Raw genomic sequence first — 13,390 nt, 5'->3', positions numbered from 1 at the left:
GGCAACGGCCTTGCCGCAGTGGATACACCGGTTCCCGTCGGATCACCGAAGTTAAGCGCTGTCGGGCGTGACCGGCATTTGGATGGGTGACCATCCGGGGCGCCATGTGCTGTTGCCATTTTTCGGGGTGCACACAGCCTCGTGATGCCAACTGAGGAGCTACTCGACCGAATAGTAGCGGCTCCGGTCAAAGAAAACCATCATAACGACCGGGAGAGCGGTGTGCTGACCACACCCCCTCCTATCCGCATCGACATCTGAGGATGATACGGCGGTCGGATGGTCCCGATGGGCCACTTGTGGCCTGAAGACGGAGTGCCAGATCACGTGAGAGATCTGTTTTATCAGCATCCAAATCTGTAGAAAGAATGCACATCGATAGCGCTCAAGCTTGGTTATCAGTTAAAATTGTTGATACATTTTCGTATGAGTTATATCATGCCTCCTTGTCGAATGTCATACTGATCAGCGCCGCAGTTCAGGAGCCTTTCGAGAGTTAAGTAAGCAATGAGCTAGTTAGCGCAAAAATTAATATTCTGGGCCCGAATTATGGAGTCGAATTCGAACCTCCGTTTAGCCACTCAGGTTTAGAGTTTCCACGATGAAGGGCAGGTCTCGAAATGATTCCTTTGAAAAGGACACAGCTAATACCTGTCCCCATTCATAACAATTCCTTGTGTGTGCTACGTCTCTAACGACCTCGTCTGTGATGGGAAGTTAATGCCTACTCTTCCTTACTCTATGTGTTATATATACCGTCAGAAACAGTAACATGTCTATAAGGGTGTTGCAGGAGAGGCTGTGCTGAGAAACAATAGCTAAGAAAAAAATCGATACTTGTTGCCGTTTCCGAGTTATATAGCACTGAATTCAGCCAGACAGGTCGTCGTGCGCGCAGAATGAAACAGCCTGCCAAAAGCTGTGTTGCCGGACTTGTTCTTCGTTTTGTTACCTCAAACCGAACAGACGTAGCTTTTGCTCACCTAGCTTAAATTTATCTCCTCCCAAAAACGCACATTTCAACTAAAAGGAATATTTCAACAAGTGGTAATTCACAGCCCCACGGATGTCTGTCCGTTATCGTAATTTTATCCCTTGCAAGTGCTTGGATTTGCTCGCGAAACAACTTGATGGGCTAACTTCAGTGCCAAATAAGTCGGATACAGCCCAACGTATAGTGTTTTGTTCTTGCGAAGTATTTCTCAGCACAACTTCCTGTGCAACACCCTTACAAGCTTTCGAGACTGTTTCTGACCATTCTCTCTAAATAAAGTGAATAAGATCTAGATTGACAGCTGGAGAAGAGGTTGATTGATCGGAGAAAGAACGACAAATGATTGGATCATGTCATTATACATACTGGTGGGATGTAAATAGAAATAGGAGAGGAATAGAAAACCATGAACAGTTTATAACGTGGCTGAGTGTACAGAAGGGAAACGGCTAGGGTATGCCGAGGTGGGAGCTACGCTGACTATGGTAAAGCTTGAATCTCCACTTGATTGCAGAACGGGTTTGGATAACACCCAAATTATAAAATAGTTTCTTCCACAGTCATTTGGCTTTAATGAAGGAGAAGATGGAGTATTCAGTGCTGGACAAAGATACAGTCGAGTTGGTGGACGTACCCTATCTGGTATTGCAGATGTGGTATGATAAGTATATGGCGAGCAAGGATGTGAAACTAAACGGAATGAAAGTCGCATAAAAGTATGATACTGTGAAAACAATTCGACCGAGCTCTGGAAGCCGCACGTCGAAATAAGTCGCCTGTAATAGACGACAATTCCTCACAATATTTGAGAGACTGTCGAGAGCATACCACGACAAAACTATTCCACCAGGTGTATAAAACGTATGTGACAGGTGAAATACCCTCAGACTCCAAGAAGAATGTAATAATTCCATCTTCAAAGAATCCAGGAGTTGAAGGTGTTAATAACACCTAAACATCAGTTTAATAAATTATGGCTGCAAATTAGTGTAAATTAGTGCAGCACCAGAAGAGAGAGAACAAACGAAACGAAACTTCAAGGGTTCAGAGGGTATGCGATATTATTTCAGTGACTAGAAAATCGAGTTGGATTTAGAAAGAACTTCGGAGCCCAAATATTAGTGTGACATTGTGTAAACTATTGGTCTGCAGGCCTGCATGGATTCGGTTGGAAAAGATGTCATAAAAAATTGTACCCTCTTCTGAAGCAACCTGGTGCGCAACTGTTGCAACTGGTGTATAATATCCAGAATACTGGGACTGGGACAGAGTTGACTTCAGAGATAGTTCTTAACGTGTATCAGGGAAAGACCTAGGGACCTAGCTGGCCTCGGAAGTACTTCAACGTGATGAGGACAATTCATAAAGGCACGTGCCATGCGTGAACGAGCATTGCACCGCTGATAGATGGCACCACGATACTGTTTCCTGAGAGTTAACACATGAGGACAATTGATGTCCGAGATGTACCATTGTGCCGTCAGAATTCCCTGAATCACTTCCAGCTGATACGTGGAATCATACCTGATGGCGATGAACAGAGCTGCGCACAGACAAAACACTGTAAGAAAATGACTCCTTACCAGATCGCCGCCATACTCACTGACGATTGTCATCTTGGGAGTGCGGCACTGCGTTTCGTAGCTGAGCACAATGTGCCACCCTTCATCACGAGTCCATACATCCCCGTCACAGCATCACTGCAGACAAAATCTTTTGTGTTGTTGGCTGCTTGTACACAGGATGACATGCACAGACCGCCCCTGGTATGGGGGCAGCCGGTGTGAAGGACGGGAGATAGATAGGTTATGAGCGCCTCAAGGGAGGCCTGTTTGAGATGAAATCAAAGGTTTAAAAGGAACTCATAGAATATACCGAAACTTAAGGAGTACATGGGGGCTCGTCCAGGCTGGACTGTAGAGACATCAGACAGTCTGGATGTTTGTGAGGTATGGAAGTAGGAAGGGGATATAAATAAGGTTGATGTTAAAGTAGCTGGTGATCAGTCGGAGAGAGCAGAGATGGAGGCAGACAGCACGAGGCCATCTGTTTGGTCAGAAAGCCGGAAAGAAACCAAGAGTGTGTGCTCTGTCTGGAAGCTGGATCACAAGACAGCAAAGCGACTGCATTCTACTCCCCAGAATGCGGCTAGCAGCAACAACATGACAACTTTCTTGGGCCTCTCATTGGCTGATAGATGGCGTAGGCACCTGCAGTGCATTCAGCAGAGGACTGAAAGCGTATTCTGTCAGCGGCTTTTGCTAGAAAGACCCGCTTCTGTTCTCACTGAGACAGTCTGGTTGGTAATGTAGGCTCTACAAGAGCGCATGCTATGTTCCAAGCCTGTTGCTTGGCTCGAGGTACATGTTGTTGTTGATGTGGTCTTCAGTTCAGAGACTGGTTTCATGCAACTCTCCATGCAACTCTATCTTGTGCAAACCTTTTCATCTCCGAGTAACTACTGCAACCTACATCCCTTTGAATCTGCTTAGTGTTTTCATCTCTTGGTCTCCCTCTACGGTTTTTACCCTCCTCACTTCCCTCCAAAACTAAATTGGCGCCGGCCGCGGTGGTCTCGCGGTTCTAGGCGCGCAGTCCGGAACCGCGCGACTGCTACGGTCGCAGGTTCGAATCCTGCCTCGGGCATGGATGTGTGTGATGTCCTTAGGTTAGTTAGGTTTAAGTAGTTCTACGTTCTAGGGGACTGATGACCACAGCTGTTAACTCCCATAGTGCTCAGAGCCATTTGAACCATTTGAACTAAATTGGCGATCCCTTCTTGCCTCAGAACGTGTCGTACCAACCGATCCCTTCTTTTAGTCAGGTTGTGCCACAAATTCCTCTTCTCCTCAGATCTATTGAGTACCTCCCCATTAGTTACGTGATCTGTCCAACTGATCTTCAGCATTCTTCTGTAGCACCACATTTCAAAAACTTCTATTCTCTTCTTGTCTAAACTATTTATCGTCCTTGTTTCACTTCCATACATGGTTACACTCCATACAGATACTATCACCCGGCCGAAGTGGCCGAGCGGTTCTAGGCACTTCAGTCTGGAACTGGGCGACCGCTACGATTGCAGGTTCGAATCCTGCCTCGGGCATGGATGTGTGTGATGTCCTTAGGTTAGTTAGGTTTAAGTAGTTCTAAGTTCTAGGGGACTGATGACCTCGGAAGTTAAGTCCGATAGTGCTCAAAACCATTTGAACTATTTGATACTTTCAGATAAGATTTCCTGAGAATTAAATCTATACTCAGTGTTAACAAATTTCTCATCTTCAGAAATGCTTTCCTCGCCATAGCCGGTCTACATTTTATATCCTCTCTATGTCGACCATTATCAGTTATTTTGCTTCCGTGTCTCATTTCCTAATCTAATCCCCTCAGCCTCACCTGATTTAATTCGACTATACTCCATTATCCTCGTTTTGCTGTTGTTGATGTTCATCTTATATCCTCCTTTCAAGACACTGTCCATTCCGTTCAAGTGCTCTTGCAGGTCCTTTGCTTTCTCTGACAGAATTACAATATCATCGGCAAACCTCAAGGTTTTTATTCCTGCTACATGGATTTTAATTCCTACTCCGAATTTTCCTTATGTTTCCCTTACGGCTTGCTCAATATACAGATTGAATAACATTGGGGATAGCCAACAACCCTGTCTTTCTCCCTTCCCAACCACTGCTTCCCTTTCCTGCCCCTCGAGTCTTATAATTGTAGTCTTCTATCTGTACAAATTGTAAACAGCCTTTCGCTCCCTGTATTTCACTCCTGCCACCTTCAGCATTTGTAAGAGAGTATTCCAGTCGACACTATCAAAAGCTATCTCTAAGTCTACAAATACTACAAACGCAGGTTTGCCTTTCCTTAATTTATTTTCTAAGATTAGTCGTAAGGTCAGTATTGCCTCACGTGTTCCAACATTTCTACGGAATCCAAACCGACTTCCCCGACGTCAACTTCTACCAGTACTAGTATGAATGAAAAATTTTAAGTCCGAATAAATTGGCTGTAAATTAAACTCGAAAACTCTGTACTATTCTCCATTCTTTCGTAAGGCCCACGATAGCGGGCGAGTGACACTTATGGGAGATTTCTGTTATAGAAGGGATCTGTTACAATTGCTTTATTTAGTGTAAGTGGGAGAGGACTTACATGTAGTCAAGTTAACCAGATTCCGTCAGATAAATGGACTGCAAAATATTTGATTCCGGAGTAAAATAATCGTACTCAGAATTTTAAAGTACTGATTACAGTAAAATAATGGAATTAACTTTGGTGACTGAAAACCATTTTTTAAGAGTTTAGTATTACCGTGCTAAACTTGGTGTAATGAAAGAGTAGATATTGGCTGAATTGCATCAGCATACACCTTTCAGTGGCTTACGGACACCGCTAGAAATTTGTAGGTGTTTTTGTTGTCTGCAAATATTAATCTCGTTGCTACATAGTGGACTCAGCGCCAAAATATAAAATGTACCATCAATATAACAGCATACTTACCTCTCTAAAAAGTAATGTACTTGGGTAATAAACACAATAAATCCAAGTAATACAAAATATTAAGTCTCAACTTGGATTGGAAATGGATTGACTACATTTAGAAAAGAGTAATAGTAAAGGTAAATTTTTCCTGTATCCCCCGTCTGTTATTTACGGCTAGTAGTTGCATGAAGTTCCACAGGCTGTGGGATATTAATACAATTTCGATACAACCCAGAATTAATTTCTCAAGGCGGAGAGATAGTGTAATATAAAACGCACATACGGGGTCTCAGATGAATTGACCTAAGTTGCTCTAATTTACTATCTTCACTTTTCTTAAAGCAATCCATATGTTTGGAAGTGAGCAGACGTCAGCTGAATAAGTTATACCTTACTTATATGCAGAATTATATTAAAGGCTGGACATAATACGAAGCAAAAGGAAAGTTATACTTATTCACTTAAAAAATCTTAAATTACTTGATGAGGTAACAGTTCTCATTCAAATTTCGTTAGCGGATATCAGTAAATCTGTGTTCTCAATGACTAAAATTAGAACTAGAGAAAATAAAGGACAAGCCAGAACATTTTCGTTTCCCCCGGCTTATACAGTTTTCAAATAACTTGCGGGAATGCAGCCGAGTGACGAAGTCAACAACCACAGATATTTAAACAGGAGCACACCTTGCTATTTTCACGACAAAACTGCTGTAAGTAAGCGCTATGCAAGCGAATTTAAAACCTCGGATTTCAGAGAAACTCCGTAAAGATAACTAACTCTCTCTCTCTCTCTCTCTCTCTCTCTCTCTCTCACACACACACACACACACACACACACACACACACTGTAAAAACCAAAACCAAAAACGGTCGAGGTCAGAATTATCGATAGTCCCAAGTGAGATAACAGGATTCCATGCAGAATTTAAACAAAAAGTACTATCTCTATTCATAAGATTATTTGCTAATTTAATTTCAACAGCTTCCTTAGTAACACTATCCCAATAGATGGAAGTGCATGCCAGAATCTCCATGTACTAAATTCCAAAGGATGACCTGTGACAAGAAAACAATGTTCTGCATGGCGGATTTGCCCTGCTTTTGCAAGCGGCACGCTTATGCTCAGTTCACTAGTCCTCCAAGGTCCTTATAGTTTGATCAATACATGACTTGCCACAACTGCAAGGAATGCGGTAGACACTCGCCTTACACAAGCCAATATCATCTTTTACGGAACGTAAAAGGACACTGATCTTAGACGATGTAAAAGAAACTTACTTACTTCCGCAAAATTCGACCAGTTCTGTTCGAAATTCTCCTTGCGTATGGCAAAAAGGCCATAGACTTTGGTGCCACCTTGATGTTATCATCACTCACTCGATGCACAGTTGCTTGATAGCACAACGCACGTCTAATCTGTCTTTCACGATAACAATTCTGACGAAATATGATTTCGGAATGGGATAACTCAACTTACAAACTCTCAAGGTAGTGATGATATGTGCCCTATGAACCACGGTACGAAGTATCCCTTCACGTTGAGCCGCATGGCGACAGCTGTCAACCTGCAGATATAAGTGAGTGTGAGTAGGCTTTCTGTAAATGTCACGTCCCAACGTACGATCCACCTTCCTCCTGACCAACAAGTCACAGAAGGGATGACAGCCATGAAAAGACAGCCGTGAAAAGAATATTAAAGTTAAATGAATTCAGGTGTTCTAAAAAGTCGTTCAGATTCTCACTGCTATGGGGCCAAACAACAAGAGCCTTATCTACATATCTGAAAAAAACACGCAGGTTTCAAAGCCGCCAACTGCAAGTCACATTCCTCGAAATTTTTCACAAACTTTCATAAACTATCTAACATTGCAGAACATTGGCTTGGCACCGGTCATCCTATGGAATATAACAACACGGAGATTCTGGCATGCACTTCCAACTATTGGGATATTGTTATTAAGGAAGCTGTTGAAATTAAATTAGCAAGTAACCTTATGAATAGAGATGATGGTTTCTGCTTAAATTCTGCATGGAATCCTGCACTCTCAGTTGTCAAAAAACGTAAGGACAGAGTTCATGCTACCTCACCCGTTGATTATCAATTTCACTACATATACTTCTGACGTCGTTCTTCTTTGGTTTGTGATGGTGCTGATGTTTACAGTGCGTGTGCGTGTGTGTGTGTGTGTGTGTGTGTGTGTGTGTGTGTGTGTGCGTGCGTGTGTATGTATGTGTGCGCGTGCGCATGTGTGGGCGTGCGTTATCTTCACAGAGTTCCTCTGAAAACTGAGGTTCTAAATTCGCTTGCACAGCGGTTATTTTCTGCAGTTTTGCTTTGAAAATGGATGGGTGTGCTCCTGTCGAAATATCGGCGGTTGTCGGCGACGTCACCCGGTGGCATTCTCGTACGCTGTTTCAATCAGACCAAAACAGTACTCGATCTGTTGCCAACTGAAAGTGCGTATTGATTCCAACCTTATGTTTTCTACTTTATGGTGGCAAAGTTTAAAAATTAAGTGTCTGGTCAGTTGTTCTTAGAGTTAACAATATTCGAATTATCACGGGACCTTCATACAGCATAAAATAAGTTGTCACTTGGAGGGGCTAATTATCATTGTGCAAATTACAAAACCAGTCCAATACATCAGGAAAGTACCAAATATGAAGTTATATGAGTAGGTATAGAGAAAACAGGGGCAAAAATTTAGAAAAGGTGAGTAAAACGTAAATTTTCGCAACAATAAAACTAAAAATATTATGGTCCTATTCATATACGTTCACATGGAGGAAGGCAAACAATGCCTTGACTCTTTAATCAGTTCACGATATACAAAACAGAGTCACGATTGGAATGTGATTTGGCGCAACAGAAATGCAAGTTTGTAAACAAACTTCCAACAGATACGCTGACAGCAGAATACCATGAAGATGCCGTGGCGAAGGAGACACAACAGTTCACTGTGTTGTCACTAAAGCATAATGACGGCTCACACGCTTGAAGGATGGAGTGGTACAGCGCTGCAAAGCACAGGTGTGATGGAGGCGTTCGGGCGGGTACGAAAGGTGGAGAACGCAGTGCCGCAAGGAAGAGAAAAGGCGGGGAGTGAAGCAGGAATGCACGCTGTTACTGAATATGTGATGGGGGAAGCGGACGTGTAGGCACGACATCGTGCAGGGGGAAAGGGGTGGAGACGCGACAATGGCGAAGAGGGGAAGTACAGAGTTATTGCAGGAAACGGGGAGGGAGAGTAGGGAGACTGGCGTGCCCAGTGAACGATACACACACGTACTTTCTGTGGCGACCTTGAAGCAAGCACATATTTTTAAAACACAGCTGACAATGTGTATTTTGTTAAGTATGAGTAAAAACAGAGTAAACGGTTGCTATCAGATAGCAGGTTAAGCACCGAAATGGAGGAGGAGGAGATTAATGTTTAACGCCCCGTCGAGAACGAGGTCATTAGAGACGGAGCACAAGCTCGGATAACGAAAAGGATGGACAAGGAAAGCGGAGTGCCCTTTCGAACGAACTTTTCCAGCATTTGCCTTAACCGACTTAGCGAAATCACGAAAAACCTAAATCAGTACTGGCGGACGCGGGTTCGCAAAGCCGTCCTCCATAATGTGAGTCGAGTGTTCTATCCCGCTCGGTCACAGAAAGCAATAAGCACAGCGCGACCCCAAATCCGTACATACACGACTCTTAACTTTTGTGTAAGAAAAGATCAGAAACTGCTTGTACAGACATCCTCGAAAATTGAGGTAAGGGAGCACAGCAAACAAGGTTTAGCAAGGCATTGTTCAGAACGTTAATAGAGGATTTACTTGCATTAATTTGAAATAAGAAAGACAAGATGCATAAGACAAAACGTAGCTATTCAACCAGGTAAACAATGAATACACAATTCAAGATTTCAGTGGTGTCCTAGCGAGTTTCTGTATGTAATCTCAGCAACCTCAAATTCAAGAAGTACTGGCCATCATTTACATAATTTATTGCTTCACTGACACAAAACAGAACCGTTAAAGGACAGCATATTTTGATACGGAAAGAGCCAAGGTGTCGAGGGATATTGTAGCTTAAGCTTCGGTTAAAAATTAGGTTCTTTAAGAAGGATGAGCAGCAAGAGAGTGCTTATTATTTTCACCGATCACATGGCAAGAGAATACCATAAAGAAATGAAGAGTATAAGCAGTTCAATATAAATAAGAAATAAAAAATAGACGCGAAAGAACTTAACTCTTATTACTGGTACTTAGGAACAAAGGAACGGAAATAAATGCCTCTAAACCGGAAATCGATTTAGTTCATCTGCAGAACACTGGAACATTACTGATAGTTACAAAACTTAGATGATAACTCTAAGTATAACAGTCCATTGAACAATAAAAGACGGACACAAAAAGGCACCGCAAAGAGAGGCTGCCAATTCTATATTTGACGACAAAACGAAATATTCAACAAGGCATGCTTGTAGCAAGTTAAAAAAGCTATCATTCGTAAGAAACCCCAAAATGGACTAGTCAACAAAATGGATAAGGTAAGATACACATGTCCTAGCTTCTACAAGGGAAACACAGGACAACATCAAAATTGTAATAATTTACAGTGTTCAATATAATAATAGGATTCATTGACATGCGGATTCTTACCATGTGTCTATACAATAAATGTTTGTGGTACCTCTTAACATCTCAGATATCGTGCTTTCACACTTGTGTGCTGGTCCTTTGAAAAGGAAACTGGATTCTTTTTCCAAAGATCCCTTATGTCCATCACCCCGTATTCACGGGTCAGCCAGAACATTTGACCACTGTCCTGCTATCGATATAGATGGCAGCAGCCTCACCTTACGAGGAATGGCTGCTGGTCAGACACACGCACATTGTATGTAGTATCAGTGAGCGTGCTGACCGTGTGTCTAGCGGGGAAAGAGCGCGATCTATCTGAGTTTGACCGAGGGTAGATTGCGATGACCCGGAGGCTCAGCACGATCACTTAGGAAACCGCACGGCTTCTAGGGTGTTCGAGTGGTAATGCGTTCAGTGTCTTCAAGACGTGACGAGACCAAGGTGAAACCACGTCCTGTCATGGAGTTGAGTGGCCACCCCTCATTACAGATGCCGGACGTCGTGGGCAGGGCAGATTGCTAAAAATGTTCAGGCGACGAACTGCGGCAGAACTTACATCAGACTTTAATGCTGGGCAGAGTACAAGTGTGTCTCCTTGTGGCCATAGGCACTGGACGTTGGCGCAGTAGCACAGCGTTGCACGGTCTGATGAATCCTGATACCTTCTTCATCATGCCGATGAGAGGGCACAAGTCCGTCGTCTTCCAGGGGAACAGCTGCTTGACACTTGAACTGCGGAACGGAGGCAGGCTGGCGCCGGCTCCATTGTGTTCTGGGGAAAAATCACCTGGGCATCCATGGGTCCCGTGGAGCTCGTGCAAGTCACCATTACGGCCAAGCAGTATGGTACACTGGTTGCAGACCATGTGCACCACTTCATGACGACCATGCATACCGAAGGCACTGGCATTTTTCAGTAAGATAATGCGCCATGTCATAAGGTCTCGAGTGTGACGGCATGATTCGAGGAACACATTGGCGAGTTCAAATTGACGTGGTAGCCCCAACTCGCCAAATCTGAACCGATTCAACCCAGCTCGGATGTGTTTGAACGAGGCGTCAGAGCCCATCGTCCCCCTACACGGAATATAAGGGAATTAAGTGACTTACGTGTGCAGATGTGGTTCCAGCTCCCTCCAGCGACCTACCAAACCGTATTGCTTTCATACCACGGCTCGTCGCCTCTGTTATCCATGCGAAGTGTGGCTATTAGGTAGGAGGTCATAACGTTCTGCCTGATCAGTGTAAAATAGTCAAGTAAAGAAGTAAACTGCCCCATATAAAATTTTAGTTCGAGGAAAACGGCAACGTAAAACAATTGCAGTAGACAAGGACCTTTAAAAAGGAAACGCAATACTGTCCCACAAAGTTCATTACTGTTTATACTCACTGAAGCTAAATGCCATACGAAAAGGCTTAATTATGGCAAACGAGCAGACGAGACGAAGAAGGATAGGAAAAGTGTGGTAGCAGCTCTATGACTGGCTTACTTTTAGGAAGCCGACAGCTGTGCCTAAATCGAAACTCGTGGGGGGCTAAAATGGAACATAGTTAATGGTTTCACTGTGACCTGCAGCGGTGACATCACAAAATAGACCGTTACTATCACTCATCTACCTTCAATCAAACAATTAGCAACCTAATCTTACTTCAGTAATACTCTGTGTATCTTACTCAACCTTCACTACAAAACAGTATCTGCACAACGGCAACGACGTCGCTTAAAACAACTGACACAGGAAGTCTTGTTGCACATAATTACCTTCAACCATATCAACCATAGGCCCTACTGACAGCACAGAAATCAATAAAAACATAACCTCATGCATCAACCAAACTTCTCGCTGGGAGATAACAGCCCTAAGTCATCGCCGGCCGGAGTGGCCGAGCGGTTCTAGGCGCTTCAGTCTGGAACCGCGCGACCGCTACGGTCGCAGGTTCGAATCCTGCCTCGGGCATGGACGTACGTGAAGTCATCAGGTTAGTTAGGTTTAAGTAGTTCTAAGTTCTAGGGGACTAATGACCTCAGCAGTTAAGTCCCATAGTGCTCAGAGCCATTTGAACCATTTTTGAACCCTAAGACATCATGTCCTCACTTAGCTACTTGCAGGGATAGAACAGATCAGTTCTCGTTCATCCTTCCTTACAACACATATTACGTCACTCAATACACCGCAACTTCATGCACTGACTTAACCAACTAAGCAACTACCACTTACGAAAAACAGAAGCCATGGACAGAAAAAATCCCAAGGTGGGGTGGGAGAGTGCAGTGCGACACAGAAGCAAGAGAAAGGTATGGCGGGGGCAGTACAATCTTTTTGTTGGGCAACACAGTATGCCATACGGCGTCCCAGCGGTTTCGGCAACACAAGTGCTAATATCGTAATTGCGAATGCGTACGCGGTTGGAGCCTCAACTCGCTTAGTGTCAGTAGTAATGTAACCAAAACACCAGCATTCTCAGAATCTAATGGTTTGTTGGTTTTCTTACAAGGCCTATTCGCGGCTTCTGTTTCTTTTCCATAATGTCAAAGAAAAAAAAAGAAAAAAGCTCCCATCTAGACTCAAAGGAATGAAGTAGGACGGAGTCATAGGAGGTTACAGAGCCATTAAGACGTTCACGTTTGTGGAGCAGGCAGTAGGAACCTGCTTTCATTAGGGGGCATAGAATTGGAGCTTATAGAAAAGATGGAGCTTATAGAAAAGCTTATAGAAAAGAGCTTATACAAAAGACAGGGTTGATCAAGGTACGAAAGCGAAACTGATGAATACGCCCTGAACGGCGTAGGACTCAATGGTTCCAGACACATTATGTTACCTGCAAATCCCTGGAGATTGACTGAAAAATCTATCCTCGGACCATCATAGTACGTAACCTTCAACGATATACCTATAGAAACTTCTGTTCAACACTTACCAATTAAACACAAAATACTTCAGCGATCTACATCTACACGATTACTTTGCAATTGACATTTAAGTGCTTGGCAGAGGGTTCATCGAATCTCTTTACCATTTCACTCCCGAACAGCGCGCGGGAAAAACGAACACCTAAACTTTCTGTTCGAGCTCTGATTTCTCTTATTTTATTTTGATGATCATTCCCACCTATGTAGGTTGGGCTCAACAAAATATTTTCGCATTCGTAAGAGAAAGTTGGTGACTGAAATTTCGTAAATAGATCTCGACGCGACGAAAAACATCTTTGCTTTAATGACTTCCATCCCAACTCGCGTATCATATCTGCCACACTCTCTCCCCTCTTACGTGATAATAC

At 43.4% G+C, this 13,390-nt stretch overlaps 1 pseudogene; it reads left to right on the top strand.

Annotated features, from left to right (window-relative positions):
* Window positions 1-118, top strand: LOC124557557 (annotated as a pseudogene).
* The last annotated feature ends 13,272 nt before the right edge of the window (window positions 119-13,390 follow it).

The sequence above is a fragment of the Schistocerca americana genome, chromosome X (genome assembly GCF_021461395.2).
Source record: "Schistocerca americana isolate TAMUIC-IGC-003095 chromosome X, iqSchAmer2.1, whole genome shotgun sequence".
NCBI lineage: Eukaryota > Metazoa > Arthropoda > Insecta > Orthoptera > Acrididae > Schistocerca > Schistocerca americana.
Note: the sequence above shows the minus strand (reverse complement) of the source record. Positions and strands in the feature narration are given on the sequence as shown.